General features: G+C 41.0%; 1 protein-coding gene across 3 annotated transcripts in view; it reads left to right on the forward strand.

Moving 5' to 3' along the window:
* Positions 1–19,045, forward strand: part of LOC147026737 (polypeptide N-acetylgalactosaminyltransferase 18-like) — a 350,743-nt gene that overhangs the window by 280,414 nt on the left and 51,284 nt on the right. The gene's annotated exons all lie outside the window — the stretch shown is intronic.

Raw genomic sequence — 19,045 nt, forward strand, 5'->3', positions numbered from 1 at the left:
CTTTCACGACTGTGATGATGAACACTTTACACAAATAACCCGATAAATATGATGTGGCCATTTGGCCTCTCATGATTGTCCTACGTCCATACTCCAGTATTACTAATTAAATCCATCATGGAAGTCGCTTCACTCAAGATCAATTGCTGCATTTGTCTCATGCTGTCTGGTGTCTTTGTTTGCATGTTTGTGCATGATCTTTGTGTGAAGGCTCTTCCATGAGAAAAAAATGGCCAAAGAAAATAACTTTTCAGGCCAAAAGGGAATATGAAAAGGACATATCCAAGAATATTAAACATAAGAGCAAGACATTCTTTCAGTATATAAGGGGCAAGGCAAGGGTTAAGAGGAGTGTGGGCCCATTGAGGAATATCACAGATGAATTGGTGAATGATGAGGATGAGATGGCAGGCTTATTAAATCGTTTTTTTTTTTTTTTTTTGCTTCTGCATTTATATGGGAACAGTCAGGGGAACTTCCAAAAGCGGAGAACATCTATCTCGGGGGTGAGCAAGGGATTTTAGATGAGATCCATGTAGGAGTAGATGAAGTGAAGAAGCAGCGAGAAAAATTAAGAGATGATAAAGTTTCAGGGCCAGATAACATGCACCCAAGAGTATTGCGGGAGGGGACAGAGCAGATAAGCGTGGCGTTAACAGATTTCTCTAACAGTTCGTTGGAGTCAAGACCAGTACCAACACCTTCATATAAAAAAGCTTCCAGAGACTAATTGGGGGAACTTAAGACTTATTCGCTTGACTTCAGTTGTGGGAGAAGTGTTGGAGACATTAATTAGGGAACAAATAGGGAAATATTTGAATACATACAAACTAATTAAAGGCAGGCAGCATGGATTTACGAATGGGAGATCATTTTAACAAATTTAGTGGAGTTCTACAAGGTAGTTTCTTCTTCTTCCTCCTCCGTATGAAGCACAGAGCTGTGGGTAGCATCATTGGCTGAGGGCGCGGCTATGCCGCTGATGCAATGCCTCTGTAGGTCAGGCAGGAATTTTGGAATTGTGGATAGCTTGCCTACTCTTTGTGAAGGATGCCGCGAGATGTTTAACATCACCAACCAATGCCAGTAGAAGGTACCCCTGTTTAATGCTCATCTGAGGGGCGGCACACACACTGATGAATCACCTTACCTGCGAAACAACATGATGAATGTTTATAGCTGGGTCGGGATTAATACCCAGGCTAGTTAGCTTAGAGGTGAGTGTGCATACCTCTCGGCCATCCTGTCAGTCCAAGTAGTTTCTGATTGGGTGGATGAGGGAAGTGCAGCAGACGTAGTATATCTTGACTTTCAGAAGGCATTTGATCAGATACCCCATAGGTGGTTGTTAGCCAAGGTAAGGGCTTGTGCTATAGCTGGAGAGTCACTAACTTGATTGGAAACTGGCTTGGTGATAAGAAGAAAAGAATGGCTGTGAGTAGGAGGATGTCTGGCTGGTAGGATGTAAGTAGTGAGGTTCTCCAGAGATCAGTGCTGGGACCATTATTAATCATTATTAACATCTATGATTTGGAAAGTGGGGTTAAAGTTACCTTTCAAAATTTGCAGGGGACAGACAAAAAGCTTGGAGGTAAGGTAAATAGCAGAGATTGTGGTGATCAGATTCAGGAAAGTCTAGATGCTTTAAAAGATTTGGCAAAAGATAATTATCAGATGCAGTTTGACATAAAGGAATGTAATGTGCTGGGGATGGTTAAGAATAATGAAAATAGAGATTACATGATGCAAGTAATCTTCGAGTGGGCCACACAGGGGAAGGATCTGGGGGTGGTAATAGTGAGGTTTGGACGGGAAGAAATAGGGCCTCTGGCTCGATTTTGCTGATACTTTTGATTTCTTTGTTAATTCGAGTACTTGAGGCTGTGTAGAATATGGAATTGGATGCTGCCAAATTTACAAATGATGTTTTGATACCTTGATTAGGCATTGACTTAAGGTATCTTAATTAGGCATTTCATGTAATTAAAGTGATTTCCCGATATCGGGAATGCCTTATAACTTCTGAACTAATGGACAAGGATGAATTTGGTATCTAAATGTAGGTTTTAGGGTATGAGTAATCGATTGAAACAAAAATCTTGTTCATTGGAACACTCCTCATTGGTATAAATCCAAGATGGCCACCCGCATACCCCCTGATGTTGGAGATTTCTTATGACTACCAACTTGGTAGCAATGGAACGATGAGTTGTGTGTCCCAGTATTGGTTTTCAGGTATGGGGAATTAAATTATACAATACCTTTTCTGATTAGAGCATCCCTCCTTAGTATAAAACCAATATGGCTGCCATATGATACACCCAATGAATAGCCGATGTGGGTAATCTCTTATAACTTTTGAAGTAAAGGAAAAAGAAATATGGTTTTAATATCTCATCATAGGTTTCCAGATATGGGAAATACAGACAAGATTGTGTTGATTGGAGCATTCAATATTGTTACAAATCCAATTATAGCTAACTTAAGAACATGATAAATTTGAGCGAGACCATCAGACATTGAGTGAAAACATGTTCATCACCATATTGTATACATGGAATCATCCATCATATAAACTGATCATCTCCGAATGCTATAAATCATCAAACCTCATCATGATGTTAACCAACAATCAAATGTCATCATCATATAAAGCCATCTATGGATGTACAAACTTAACCGGGCGTAGTGGCGTGCGCCTGTAATCCTGCTACTCGGAGGCTTGGGTTGGAGGATCGCTTGAGGACAGGTGCTCTGTGCTGGGCCGTGCTACGAGAGGGTGTAGGGCAGCCTGGAATCATGGCGAAACCCAATCCTTATCCCTGTGTCATAAGAGGCGACCAGGATTGCGTCAGGAAGGGCATCCGGCCTAAAACCTGTGCCAAATCAGTATGCGGATCATAACGGATGATCTGCTGTGGCGATCCCTAACGGGAGCAGCCGAAAGGAGAACAACAACAACATCAACAACCCACTAATCCAGCATGTTTGAGCAATCGGTGCATTTATAAAGCGGTGTACAAACTAATCCGTTTTTCATGCAGGAGCAGTTCTTTTTGCCTTTACAGCTACCCTTACACCCACAACTAATCAACTCTGGAACTGCTACAGGGTCCGGTTTGTTCAAACATCTTACTGGCATGAGTTGATTTTCAACTAGCTCCTAGCCATTTGACTTGATCGTGGGTCAGGTTGCGTTGGGTTCTTGATAGCTCTCGTCTCTCATACAGATATAATTAACTCTCTATATGTGACGAACTAGCATTCCACGAGTGGGTGGTATCTTTTTTCACCCTCAACATTCATGGAGCAGAAGAGCGCCCATCTGAGTTCTGCCAGGGTGGAGCATTTTTTCATCTGAGAGTACACCTTGGTGACAAATCGCTCGATTATGCCCAATGGCTTTATTGTTTATTTGCATGCCATTTTCACCAAAGTGCTGGAAGCACTGCAGAACAGGGTGGCCAACTGGAAGTGTGACATATGTGTTCACCCAAGACTTCTTGGAGATTCCCACAAACTTGCCTCCCTAATCAACTCCTGTGATGTTGTGGAACCCCAGTAGTCCACAAGTTTCCTCTCCCAGTACTTGTAAATCTTGCCTCTTTGTGTAATCATGTTCAACTTCCTTTCATGCAGTGCAGTTGTTGCAGCGGCCGCATCCATAACAAGAAAAAAAAATAATGTCAGAATCTGGAGACCAAACATCGGTATCTCAAGGTGATGGCTGAGAGATGTCAAGGACATGCAACGGTGTCTGTGTGTTTGCCTCCTCATGAGAATGCTGTCTCATCACATCTGAAATAATACCGGGGTGGTTGGCATAGCAGTTGCTCCCATAGGCAACACAGAATTCCAAGCTATAATGTTTTAAAGCGTGTAGGAGGTTCTTGCCCACGTGCTTTGTCAGCCTCGTTTTGGTTTTGGTGAGAGCCAGAAACTTTCAGTTTTACTTTGCAACATTTGTGGTGTCACTTACTTCAAACTCAGTGGGCAGAGATCCCTTTGCAGTTATTTTTGCCCAAATCTTAGCTTTCAATGAGTCATCTATGTACTTGTCGAAGATAACTAGTCCATCACTTTTACCTTTCAGCATGCACTGGATGCATTTGACGAAGACAGTCGAATCATCACTGATGGTCTTCATTGATGATGTTTTCATTAATCCTTGCACAACGGCTTGCCCATCAATGACGAGTACTTTTCCTGGTTCAATCATGTCAATATCCATCAACACCACCACTGTCGTTCATCACTGGGATGGGCATTTCTTCGATGGTCTTCATGATGGAACTTTTGTCAGTCGGAAGGAGCAAATTATCATCCCCTGCAAACATTGAGAGAGGTGTCACTTCCATCTCGTATTCTCCGATGGTTCCATTCAACTTTGGCAGTTCTGACCAGGATTGCTGAATTATCAGAAACTTTGCTAAAAGGTGTCTGAACTCCCGCAACTTGATAACTTTTTCTCCAACTATTACACGGGTTTTCGTTGTCCATGTAATGATAATTTTCAACTTCTGTTTCTTCATAGGGACCCAACCAGATGTGGCTGAAAGTTGGGTGGGGTCGGAAGAGTATGAAAGAAGCTGTTGATTGACAAATTCCTTGAATAGACTTTGCCCAATCATATCTTTGTCAAGAATGTCTCTCTCACTATCATCATCTAAAATCACTGTAAAAAAACTACAACACAATCTTATCTTCAATGAATACCCCATATCTGGAAATCTATGATGAGATACCAAAAACATATTTCTCTCCTTCACTTCAAAAGTTATTAGAGATTACCCATATCGGCTATTCATTGGGTGTGTCGTGTGGTAGCCATATTGGATTTATACCAATGAGGGATGCCCTCATCGCAAAAAGTATTCCATCATTTAATTCCCCATACCTGAAAACCAATATTGGGACATACAAATCATCGTTCCATTTCTACCAAGTTGGTAGTTATAAGAAATCTTCTGTCTCAGGGGGTTTGGGGGTGGCCATCTTGGATTCATGCTAATAAGGAGTGTTCCAATCGACAAGATTTTTCGTCTAATCGATTCCTGGACCAAAAAAAACCCTACATTTTGACACTAAATTCATCCTTCAATGTCCATTAGTTCAGAAGTTATAAAGGCATTCCCTACATTGGGAAATCAGTTAAATTACATGAATGCCTAATTCAGGGACCTAAATTAAATGCCGAATTATGGTGTCAAAACGTCATTTGTAAATTGGACAGCATCCAATTCCATATTATATACACCCTCATGTACCCATATCAACAGAGAAATCAAAATTATCAGCAATATCGAGACAAAATACATGGCCAACCTCATTATAATAGCAGACAGTGGAGTTCCAGGGCGGCTATAGATAAACCAAACAAGGTTTTAGGTTGTATTCGTCGTGGGATAAATCATAAATCAAAAGAGGTAGTTTTAACTGGAAATTAATTTAGTGAGGCCCCATCTAGAATGTTGTGTACAGTTTTGGTAAGCACATCTGAGGAAGAACCTAGCTGCGCCATTGGGATGGTACAGTGTCGAGCGACTCGATTGATTCCAGGGCTAAATAGACAAAGCCATGAGGAATGTTTGAAGCAGACAGGACTTTATACATTAGAAAGGAGATGATTACAAGTGGATCTGATGGAGATGTTGAAGATAATGAAGGGTGTGGACAAGATAGGTGCAGTGCAGTTTTTCAGCAGAGTGGACAGTGTTAGGATCAAGGACCAAAGCTTGAGGGCAAAAAAGATGAGAGTTAGGACATTTTTGAGCCAGGATGTTTCAGTCGAAGAGTAGTTAATGCATGGAATGGTCGACTAGGAAAGGTTGTGGTGGTGGAGGGGGTGCATACATTTAAATGGGATTTAGATAATGACATAGATGCATTGGAGATAGATGGATATGAGGATATAATTTGCTTGTGTGGATGGTAGGGAGCTTGTATGTGGATGGGTGACAATACTGGAGTTGGCGCAGCGCAAGCATGATTGGCCAAATCGCCTCCTCCTGCACCAAAGTTCCTTGTGTATCTCCATCCAAGGAATGGCATGCTTCAGAATGTTGCACCCGTGCTGGCAGTTCATCAATAGTATGATCCAAATTGGGGATCAAACCGCGATGAAACAGCTCAATAGCAAGCGCTCTGATACAATTTTGTTCACACGAGGTATTATTACAAAGCAAAATAAACTTTATGTTTCTGTAAGTACTAGGTATACATGAAGATGAAAAATTCCATGATTGTCATTGGTATATGTTGTGATATGAGCAGGTGACCTACTCTCTCTCCAGGATAATTGAACTCCGAGGTTTGTATTGTATCTAATGATTTCACTGTTTTGATAAAGTTTCTACTCTTTGTCTTCATATATGTTTAACTATGATCTTAATAAGCTTCTAATTTAGGGACTTGGGGATCTCAGTGAATATCATAACGACAGAGTATCCATGCCTGACATGGTTTCTCCCGGAGGTTTCTGTCGGACCAACAACTCCGCCACTTGGTGAATTTTTGTGAAGATCGGTTTAAAATTGTAACTTGCAGGTGATTGACATACAGCCAAAGAGACGGACTCACAAACCAGACCAACCAATATACTTGCGAATCTTCGATTTCACAAGTAACAAACAAACAAGAAAAAGACGCTGTGCAGAGCACGATACTTACAATATCCAACCCATTCTCCAAAGGTTTCCCTGGATACATCAAATTGTCCATTTCATTAACATTAGAATTGAAAATCTTAATCAAAACTCAGGTCAATCAGATGAAAATTGAGGATTTTAGAATTCTCTTTCCACAACAATTTCCTTTGACCTTTTGACCTCAAGAATAGTTGGTTTCCAAATTCAATGACACATTGTGCAAATCCTGTTCAACTTTCAAGTCAATCGGATGAAAATGACGATTTTAGAAATTTGACCTCAAGATGACCTTTGACATTAAAATCAATAGGTTTCTCAGTTTGAGACTACCTCTTTAACTTGGAAAAGTTTCATGATGATCGGTTTAGAATTGTGACCAGTAGGTGATTGACAAACAAACAAACAGACAGAATAACAAAATCGACTGACCAATATACTTGAAAAATCTTTGATTTTGCAAGTAACAAACAGACAGACAGACAAACAGGTAAAAATATAATGTCCATCCATCTTCGGTGGTGTTGGTAACTGGAATGGCACTCAATAGAGCACGTACCTCCACCAGGCTGAACAGTTTACGTTTTGTATCCCACTGATCAACCGGATCTGCATCCGGACCACAACCAAAATATAATTAGCTTGTTCTTGTCACCTTTCCAACTCATCCACCGAGTTTTGTCATAATCAATCCACAATTTTTTGAACTATCATGCTATATATCATTTTTGGCCCTATCTCGCAATTGTGAAGAATAACCTTAACAAGGACAAATGTGTCCAAGAGCCGCATCCTAAAGGCAATAACAACAACTTCCGATATTTCGTCACGTGCCTTGATAGAGCCAATATCGAGACCCGTCATGGAGGCTCCTGTTCATGACGAGAAAATAGTGTATTTACGAAATGACAACACATTAAATAGAATAATCTTTAAATAGTAGCGTGAACTTTTCGAAACTTTAAAGCAAATTTCCGAAGATATTTAAAAGTTGGTGATAGAGGCTCTCAAAAGGCACCCTCAATGCGAGGATGTGTACAGGTGTTTAGTATCTAAGGAGATCCGGATCCTGGAAATAAAAGAGCCGAGTCCTAAAGGTTTTGTCTTCACCGGAAGAAGAAGAAGAAGAAGAAGAAGAAGAAGAAGAAGAAGAAGAAGAAGAAGAAGAAGAAGAAGAAGAAGAAGAAGACCCAGGGTCAGGGCGAGAAGATGACTGGGGGGCGAGGGGGAGCTTCCTCAGGCTCCCACCAGACTCTCCGGAATCGCAGGCCATCGCACACGGATAACTCCGTGACGTGGCGGGTCGCTAATTGACAGTGAATGCCAATAACTCAACCACCTGACTTAGGGTCCTCTGTGTTATTCAAACTGGTTACCTAAAATGATCACGTGATCTAATAACCAGGATCATGCCCTTGGTACGCCTGGTTCAAACCAGATCACCTGACCGGATCAGATGCATCTGAGTGTAACTGCCAAGAACGTACTGGCGAGAAAAACAGATCGCTGGGGGATAACGTCGCGGCTAGGATAGGATACAGACCATGCTGGACCAATGAAGGAAAAGACGAAAACGAGCTGCGAACATTTCTATACAAAGCATATATTTACAATTAGGCGAGGAAAGGTACGTGGCACAGTGAATGGGGTTCATTGTTATTTACAGCAGGGATAGCAAGGAATTTGTGGGATGCAACAAAAGGCAAACAATTTACAAAAGCAGACACAGAGCAGACTTATCCCGTTATATCTTATACAATCTTAAATGATGCTACAACAGGCGCCATCACATACACACACACACACACACACACACACACACACACACACACACACACACACACACACACACACACACACACACACACACCCGATGAAGATTAGATAGCCAGAAGGAAGGAGAGCAGATGAGAACCAACGGCCTCTCAATACCTGGTGCAGTCAGCCGACCAACGCATCCTAGCACGCTTTGGGGGACGCTCCGCTTGAATGATTCTACCTTAAGAGTCGGCGCATTGCGTTATCTCCTACTTAATCACTTTGCCGGGGCTGGTGGAAATGTGTGCTCCAGGAGAATGTCTGTCGTACACCAACCCCCCAGTGAAGATGCACTATGAGGTTGGTAGACCTTGGTAGGTTGGTAGTATGAGGTGCTGTGAAGAGAAGGCGGAGCAGAGAGGCGGAGAAGTGGGCACGACAAACAGTCGGAGACAGTGTGAGGCAGGCAGGCGAGGAAGTGCAGGGTGAGAGAGAGAGAGAGAGAGAGAGAGGGAGGGAGGGAGGGAGGCAGGCAGAGGCAGAGGCAGAGGCAGAGGCAGAGGCAGAGGTAGAGGCAGACGGCTTCACGATTTGCCTTTTATAAGCTCCGGGCGAAGGGTGGGGTGTCGACCCGAAGCGACACGCCGTCATCTGAATCGTGTCCTTCCATTGGATCCGGGGCTCGCCCTGTGACCAGAAGTGGCCTCATTCGCACGTCCGGCACCACACAGCCCGGAGCCCTGTACCAAACTCCCGGGCCGTGTTCTGACAACTGGACGAGGGCTGTGTTGGTCCCGCTTGCCCGTTTGGGGAACCCCCGGTGAGCTGCGGTTGGTGCTGTCAACGTGCTTGGCCCATCCCCACGCCACGTGGTCTAAGTGGCCTGGGCCACCCAGCATGCCCGTTTGGTGGCAAATTGCATCAATATGGAGGCGCGGGGTGATTTTCCCTGTGTGCGGGAGATGTTGGTGGTCGAGGTTTTGACCTTCTCCTATTTGACATGCTCCAAGATTGCCCCTTGCATTATGTAATCTATTTTCATTATTCCTACCCATCCCCAGCACCTTACATTTCTTTATGTTAAGTTGCATCTGCCAATCGTTTGCCCAATCGATGAAAGTATCAAGACTTTCCTGAAACTTATGACCCTCCCTCTTTTCTGTCGACCCTACCTGAAAGCTTTGTCCTCTGCAAGTTCAGAAAGCCGACTCTTAACTCTACTGTCCAAATCGTTGATGTAAATTTTGAATAACTGGCAGAGTACCCGCCCTGTGGGTGATCTTGTTCCAAGTATGCAACATGCTCTTCCAACACATTCCTATACATCTCCCAAGTAAAGGTAACTGACAGCTCTGTATAGGAAAGAAAAAAAAAACCGGGTAACATGCGTGAAGCAATAACATACCCACTGCTTATAATTCAAAACACCTCAATGTCCAGTAAAATCTGTGGACAGGAATACTGCACTGTAAATGGTGGAGACTTGTAATACCCTCCCCCACCTAGAGGTGGCGCTACACGATACACATTTACATAGAGAATTTGCGTCCACCCTCCCCCAAGACCACCGGCGAAGATAAAACACCCCGACACATTAATTGGGGTCATGCTGATCCTATGTAGCAAATCTGGATGTAATCGACCCAGAACTGTAGGAGTAGCCTAATAAACACACACACACACACACACACACACACACACACACACACACACACACACACACACACACACACACACACACACACACACACACACACACACACACACACAAACACACACACACCGGTTGGTGAATTATAGTGAGGATAAGTGAAGAGCTTAAGTTATCGTTATATTCATGTACACTGAGCCCTATGTTTTGACAACCTGAGCCTGACCACTCTGAATGGTACAGGTTAAAAACATGCTATAGGTCATGGCTGCCTGATAGGACAGGATCCCAAACCTGATGGTAATGCATCGAGAGGTTGATCTATCAGCCGGTGTAAAATGCAGGGTTAGCTGTGGTACGGACATGGTATGAACAGTGGCCCATGCACATACTTCCAGTTGCTTTCCTGAGGCCATCAGGGTGCCCCTGCTATGGTGGGGGGAAGGGGGGGCGTTCATTTGGAGTTTTCATTTCCCTCATTGTGGCCTTGTCCATGACAGGTGGATTGCTAAACTAATGTTCCTTCTTCCTGATTTATTATCTTCCAATACTATGACTACTCAATCCAATGAAACCTGTTCTCACCCTGCATTCTGAGTCTCGCCACTTTAATTACCCAAGTCTACTTTAATTACCCCCGGATCTGCTTGCTCTTTGTGAAACTCTTCTCCACAGTGAGGAGTTATCTGAATCTTTTGTCGTGACTGCTACATCCTCCATCGACTTGATTTTCTACCTTCTCATGGTTTATGTATTTACTGGCGATGTATCCATGCTCCGTGTAGGTGGGAGACCAAAATCTAAAAAAAAAAAAAAACGTTTTGAGAAATTTTATGAAAACTCCCACCCACTTTAGGACATGTTCAGCAGGGCCAGATTAACACACCCTTAGGGCCCTGAGCACTGCATCTGTAACCCCCCCTCCTCCCCGCCCTTGTATTGACCCCAAAAAATCCAAATTTCAAATAGAAGCCAAATTTATCGAAATATTGATTACATCAAGTGGTGGGACATCATTTCTATGATACATCCTGTCAGAAGTTTGTATGATATTGGATGATATTTGAGAGGTAGTTGGGTTTATTCCAATTTTGGGATGAGGAAGGTGTTAGCTGTGAGCCTTCTGTGAGTCATTCATCCATTCATAGTTAAAAACTGCTTCTCTGGGATTTCATGACAGCAAACTGGGAAATAATTACACAATAAAACAAGAAAAAGAGCAATCAGAGTTTGCAGACCCTTACTAGTATTTGTTTTGTGCGGTGTTTGTGTACTGGTGCATTGTGTAATTGATAATAATAGACGTAACTAGAACTGCCACTTTATAACTACTTGCAGTGATTACCGGGTACCAAGATGTCCCGCTTTGATGGAACTCCGTTTTGATCGGACTCCTGACCCTGACCCTGACCCATGACGTTCATCATTATTCAATTGAATTCAGAATGGTATTAAATAAATTAAATTCAAATCAAATGGAAGACCAAATACTGGAGTTACAGTCCTGCATTGGAGTCATTAGAAGGAACCCGAACAAGCAAAAAGCAAAGATGAAGTCATCAGGAGGAGCCTGGCGAGGGTTTGGGTTTCAGCTGCTATTCCTCTACCCTCATACCCACCCAAATGCATCCAAGTGAGCCTTATTCAAAACAAAAAAAGTAAAAAAGAACCCAGATTCAAAAATTAAATATTTCTAGCTGCCAGACCATGCGTCCGATGAGGTTGAAATTTAAAACATATATTCCCCATCACAACTACATCATAAATGTGAAGTTTCACGTCGATGAATGAAGCGGTTTAAGGGAAACTTTTTAAAGATTTTCGTTCAATCCAGCATGGCTGTCAAACCATGTGACCTAGCAGTTATTTGTGAACACCCTCGTATCCATAAGGCTTATTGAACACGTGTGTAAAGTTTCCCTTTGATCTGTCCAGATCTGGAGAATAAGATTTTTATAGGTTTTAGGGTAAATCTAATATGGCTGCCAAACCATGTGAACTACGACGTCATAGGTGGGAACATTTTTGTCCTCATGGATAGGCAGTCATAATTGTAGAGTTTCATGTCGATCTGTTCAGCCGTTTCAGGGAACATTTTTGAAGGCTTTTGTTCAAAAAAAGAAACAAACAAATGCCTGAGATGAGGAACAAAGGAACCCTCATGAGATTTGGGCAGATGCAAGAAGTGGGAGAGCGAAGTTGGTTTGTAAATGGACCTTCAGTCCTTCACCACCTTATTAGTAAGCTCGTAAGTAATTTACAACCTATAGCGAGGAAATGCTTCACAATTACATTTACTGAATGCATTGCATGCTCAGAGGCCGTCCACAAAACATATTTTTATAATTTTTACCCTCGCCGAAGGAGAAGGTATTGCATTTGGGTACGTTTGTTACTTGCAAAATCGAAGATTTTTCATATATATTGGTTTGTCGATTTTATTATTGTCTGTCTGTCTGTTTGTATGTTTGTATGTTTGTATGTTTGTATGTCTGTTTGTCTGTTTATCGCCTACAGGTCACAATTTCAAACCGATCTTCACGATACTTCACCACATGGTAGAGTTTGTCATAACGAAGAAGGCTATTGTTTTTGAGGTCAAAAGGTCAAAATGTCAACATAGGTCAAAGGTCAACAACTGAGGTGCTTTTTCTAAAATCCTCAATTTTCCTCCGATTGATTTGAAATTTCAAGAGGATTTGCATATCAGGTCACTGAATTCAGCCACCAATTATTTTTGAGGTCATATTTGCGTCATGGATTTTGTAAGTATCGTGTTCTGCACAACATCTTCTTCTTTGTCTGTTTGTTTGTACGTGTGCAGGAAATCTCAAAATGTTCGAGACATATCCGGCTTAAATTTAGTGGACAGGTTGGATGTGTGACAAGGACAATTGATTAGATTTTGTTGAAGAAAAGGATCCGGCTGCAAGATTTTTTAAAGTGATTATTCACCTTTGAGAGATAGGGCCAAAGACTATATATATATATATATATATATATATATATATATATATATATATATATATATATATATATATATATATATATATATATATATATATATATATATATATATATATATATATATATATAGCACAATATCTCAAAAAGTTGTTGACGGATTCGGATGAAACTTGGTGGACACTTTGCCTGTGTGACAAGAAAGGATTGATTCGATTTTGGTGAAGATCCTAATCCGGATCTGGATCTGATAAAAAAAAATTGTGATTCTTCACCAATTTGGTAATACTAATGCCACTGCAACAAATCGCTCTCATTCGGTGGAATTGAATAAGTTGAAAAAAGCAAGATTTAAAGGAAAAATGGGGATCGTCATGTCTGAGCTGCTCGACACAGTCAGTACTCCTCACTCAAACAAAAGTAACACATCCCCGCTAAACCATCTATTTGTTTGCCTTTGTTCTGTCATGACCTGCTTTGCAAGACTTGACGTGCGCAAACCTTTCCTGGCCCTACATCAGGTGACTGTGTCATAGCCAGTTCTGATTGGTTACATGACGTAGACTTGAGGACGAATAGGAAGAGGTCTTGTGGAGGGCAAACTGTGAAGTAGTGATTGGCGATTCCTGGAATTCTGGAATCGATTTGATTCCGAGTACTTTTTTCCTTTCTTTTTTGAGGGTTTGGGTGTGGGGTGGGAACTATTACATATGACTGATGCTGAGAAGGGATGGTGAAGAGGTAGGAGTGTTTTCTTTGAATCATCAATCTTTGTTTTTAATAATGGAAAGAGCAGTAAAGAGTCGGATTGAGGCTCATTAGAAATCATCTCTATTTTTACAGAAAACAATGATTCAAAAAATAAAACAATAAAATGACCTGTATGTATCAGTGGTATAACTTAAAAATAAATAAATCTCCCTAACTTATCGAAGGAGTTTTAAGGTACAGCTCACTTTGTCTACCAACAAGGCAAACATGAAGACCAAGGAGCTTTCCCAAGAAATCAGACATAAAGTGGTGGAGAAGCACTGTTCAGGAGAAGGTTGTAAAATTATTTCAAAGTCACTCATTATCCCTTTGAGTCTGGTGAAATCCATCATTAAGAAGTGAAAGATGTATCATACTACCCAGACTCTATCCACATAAGGTCACCTATCCAAACTCAGCAGCCGGGCAAGCATGAAACTGGTTCAGGATGTCACTAAATCCAGCAATGACCTTGAAAGATCGGCCAGGCTCTATATTCAAGAATGGTGTCAGTGTTCATCAATCAACAATATCCAGTTCCCTTCACAAAGCTGGCCTCTCTGGACAGGTGATAAGAAAGAAGCCATGACTGAAAAAGATGCATCTAAAAGTTCATATGGCATTTGTGAAAAAGCATCTTGATGATACAGTAAGCATGTGGAGAAAGGTTTTGTGATCAGATGAGGCATAAATTGAACTTTTTGGTCGAAATTCAAAGCATTACATCTGGCACAAGACTAACACAGCACATCACCCAGTAAACACCATCTCTACAGTCCAGCATGGTTGTGGCAGCATCATGCTGTGGGGCTGCTTTTCATCATCAGGGACTGGCAAGCTTGTCACGATAGATGGAACAATGCATGGTGCAAAGTACAGAAGAATCCTTGATGAAAACCTGCTCGAGTCAGCCATGAATCTGAAACTGGGTAGGAGATTCACATTTCAGCAGGACAATGACCTGAAGCACAAAGATAAAGCCACACTGGAGTGGCTAAATAAGAAAAACATAAATGTTCCTGAGTGACACAGTCAAAGTCCTGACTTGAACCCAATTGAACATTAATGGTGAGACTTGAAGATTGCTGTTTATCGACAATCCCCATCAAACTTGGCAGAACGACAGGAATTTTCACGTGACGAATGGGCAAATATGTCGCCATCTCACTGTGCAAAACTGGTGAAGATCTACTCAAAAAGACTCATGGCAGTCATTGCTGTAGAAGGTGTTTCAACCAAGTACTGACATAAGGGATGAATACTTATGCAACAAGTGAATTTTGATTTGTACATGTTTTTTGCAGGTATTCCTGACGTAACCTCATTCAGCTATAACAGTATTTAGTTTGATCTCTTCAGTTATGAATAAAAAGTTCCTTTTGAAAAATTGTTTATACATAATTCATAATTCATCTAAATGTAGCATTATTGGTAGCAGGTGAATCGGTTTGCAGGTCACTGTCGATATGATTTAAAGAAGAGACTATATTTATTTTATTCACAGGAATTACAAAGGACAAAATTCACAATCAAATATGAAAATGAAGCCCATCCCTAACCCTCATATCAAAACCCAAACCCTAACACCCCAAACCCAAACCCTAACACTCCAAACCCAACCCTAGCCTTACATTAAACCCCAAACCCTAACCCTCACATTAAAGCCCAAACCCTATCACCCCAAACCCAACACTAACCTTTCATTAAAACACAAACCCTAACCCTCACATTAAAACCCAAACCCTATCACCCCAAACCATCACATTAAAACCCAAACCCTATCACCCCAAACCCAACACTAACCTTACATTAAAACCCAAACCCTAACCCTCATATTAAAACCCAAACCCTATCACCCCAAACCATCACATTAAAACCCAAACCCTAACACCCCAAACCATCACATTAAAACCCAAACCCTATCACCCCAAACCATCACATTAAAACCCAAACCCTATCACCCCAAACCCAACACTAACCTTACATTAAAACCCAAACCCTAACCCTCACATTAAAACCCAAACCCTATCACCCCAAACGCAATCCTAACCTTTCATTAAAACACAAACCCTAACACCCCAAACCAAACCCTAACCTAACATTAAAACGCAAACCCTAACACCCCAAATTCAACCATAACCCTTGCATTAAAACCCAAACCCTCACCCTCATACCCCAAACCCAAACCTTAACCCTCAAACTCCAAACCCAAACCCAACCCGAAGCTTCACACCCCAAACCCAACGCCAATCCCAAGATCATTAATCATTTTTACACAATTTTTTTTTTTTAAACAACTCAACGAATTATTATTTTTTAAACAGTTTAATGTTTTTTTAAGCAGTTCAACAATAATACAAGGTCAATACAATCTTTCAACTCAACAAAGTTTTTGTTTTTTCTTCCAGTTCTGTCTAAAGAATGAAGTTTCATTTCTTTGAAGTTTGAAGAAGTGGAAAGGAGGAGATATATTGTAAATTTGTCTCAAGAAATCTCAGGTCTTCCAAGCATTTTCTTGATATTGCTGAAAAAGAATAAATAAATACATTACATGTCTAATATCGAATTAAATATAATTTCAATAATTTGTAATCAACTGAACTTACCACTCATCAAGCACCATCCAACCAAAAACGACATGGATAGATAGGTTTAGAATTCCAAAGGTCTCCAAAATGGAAACCACTTTTCGAGTCTCCAAAATAGAACTCGTTTTGCAAGTCTCCAAGTTAGGTCTCATATTTTGAGCCATCAAGGTATAACTCTTTTCCTGATTTTCCCAAATTTTGTGGGTCATCAAGGTAGACGGAAATCATTTTGTGGGTCATCAAGGTAGAAACCGAATACCCCAAACCACAACCCTAACACCCCAAACTCAAACCTAATCCTCACATTTAAACCCAAAGCCTAACACCCCAAACCGAACCCAAACCTTCCATTAAAACCCAAACCCTAACACCCCAAACCGAACCCAAACCTTCCATTAAAACCCAAACCCTAACACCCCAAACCGAACCCTAAACTTTCATTAAAACGCAAACCCTAACACCCCAAACTCAAACCTAACCCTCACATTAAAACCCAAACCCTAACACCCCAAACCGAACCCTAACCTTCCATTAAAATGCAAACTCTAACACTCCAAACCCAATCCCAACCCTCACAATGAAACCCAAACCCTAACCCTCAAACCTCAAACCCAAACTCAACCTGAACCTTCACACCCCAAACCCAACGCTAATCTCAAGATCATTAATCATTTTTACACAATATATATATATATATATATATATATATATATATATATATATATATATATATATATATATATATATATATATATATATATATATATATATATTTTTTTTAAACAACTCGACGAATTTTTATTTTTTAAACAGTTTAATTATTTTATTAAGCAGTTCAATCATAATACAAGGTCAATACAGTCTTTCAACTCAACAAAGTTTTTTGTTTTTTCTTCCAGTTCTGCCTAAAGAATGAAGTTTCAGTTTGCTGACTTTTCGAGTCCGACTGAAAACCAACTGACATACGGATACATTAACACTCATGCCAGACTTTCACCAACTGGATGATCTTGTCTGGCTGAGAGTGCACCAAAACACGCGTTTGTTCCCAACGCTTCTGAGACACAGACCGAATGGTTCATGATGGGGGTGAAGAACATGTAGTTGATACAAAGTTTGGAATAATTTGTAATGTAAGGCAAGAAAGAATCTTGGCAACTTACGTTCCAACCGGTAGGATGGTTTCATTCGAGGGGGCAGCACCAACGCTCTGTACAGAGTATGGTCCCAATGGATGGATGGAAGGTAGAACTCATTTTCTGGGTCTCTGCACACACATCAGCAAAGGGAAGTAAAAACTACTAAATATCACCGCCATCATAATGTTCGTCATTATAATGCCTTCTGGACACAATCCTGGAAACATTGTATTCTCTCGATATCTTTCTGCATCTCAGTTCAATTTTCCTTTTCTTTTTCCTTCAATTTCACATCTTGATTTTCTTCATTACAAAGTCCCACTGAGTTTTAGTTAAAGTTTTTCAAACAATTAATTTTAATACTCAAAATGTTTAGAATCCTCTTCTTAATATAATTCACCGTCTGTTCATCTGTCTGTTCCCAGGTACCGCAAAAACGGCTGAACCGATCGCAACCATTTTTTGGGTGTGTAATCCTGGGACCCCTTGGAGTAAAATAGGCATAAATATAATAACATAACCCCCTTGATGGCTCCCGTAGGGAGCAGGTGCTTCTAGTTGAAAAAAGCTGGACTTGCTACTCGTCGGAAAAGGTGACGTTTCAGTGAGAATCCACTCCCCTTGGTTACGGCAGATGATGAAATGAGGAAGAAGCTGGAAAATTGCCACGTGACATCCAACCAGCTTCGATTTAATTACCAACATTCATCAATTTAATTAATTAATTGAATTGCATCGATTCAATTACCAACCGTCATTGATTTAATTAATTTTAATGATCATCCAGTTGTACACACCGACACTGATATACGGATACATTAACACTCATGCCAGACTTTCACCAACTGGATGATCTTGTCTGGCCGAGAGTGCAGCAAAACACTCGTTTGTTCCCAACGCTTCTGAGACACAGACAGAATGGGACATGATGGGGGTGAAGAACATGTAGTTTATACAGAGTTTGGAATAATTTGTAATGTAAGGCAAGAAAGAATCTTGGCAACCTACGTTCCAACCGGTAGGATGGTTTCATTCGAGGGGGTGGAGGAGAGTTAATGAGCACCTCTTCTGAGGGGCTTTTGGGAAAAAAATAAAATAAAAATATAAGATTAAATACATAGATATCTTCATCAGTTTGATAACTTGTTCAGGAAAGGGTACAGAAGGGAACGCACTGATGGAACAGGTAACAACGAAAAGGTGAATAATCCAGTCGAGGGTAGTTAAACTTTTTTGTGATTTATCCTGCATAGCGATAACCATGTCAAGAAGTTACCTTCCTACCAAAATGATAATTACAATTATCTCCACAATTAAGAACATTCTTCTTCATCAAAGGAAGTATTAACAGTCTATAAAATGTCTATAAAAGAATAACTGCCAAAATGTGTTTTAGGTTAACGTCCCGATCTTGGGGTTTGCTGTGTTTGCACCCAGTGTGTTCACCCCCAATTGCCCCAAGGTATTGTAGAGTGCTTACCTGTGGAAGGTCCTGCATGTGGTATGACCCGTCAACACCGTGCTGTTTATGCTGCTGCTGTTGCAGCCCCT

This window comes from Eptatretus burgeri, chromosome 5 (assembly GCF_056783735.1).
Source record: "Eptatretus burgeri isolate ZD-2024b chromosome 5, Ebu_testis_v1, whole genome shotgun sequence".
Taxonomy (NCBI): domain Eukaryota; kingdom Metazoa; phylum Chordata; class Myxini; order Myxiniformes; family Myxinidae; genus Eptatretus; species Eptatretus burgeri.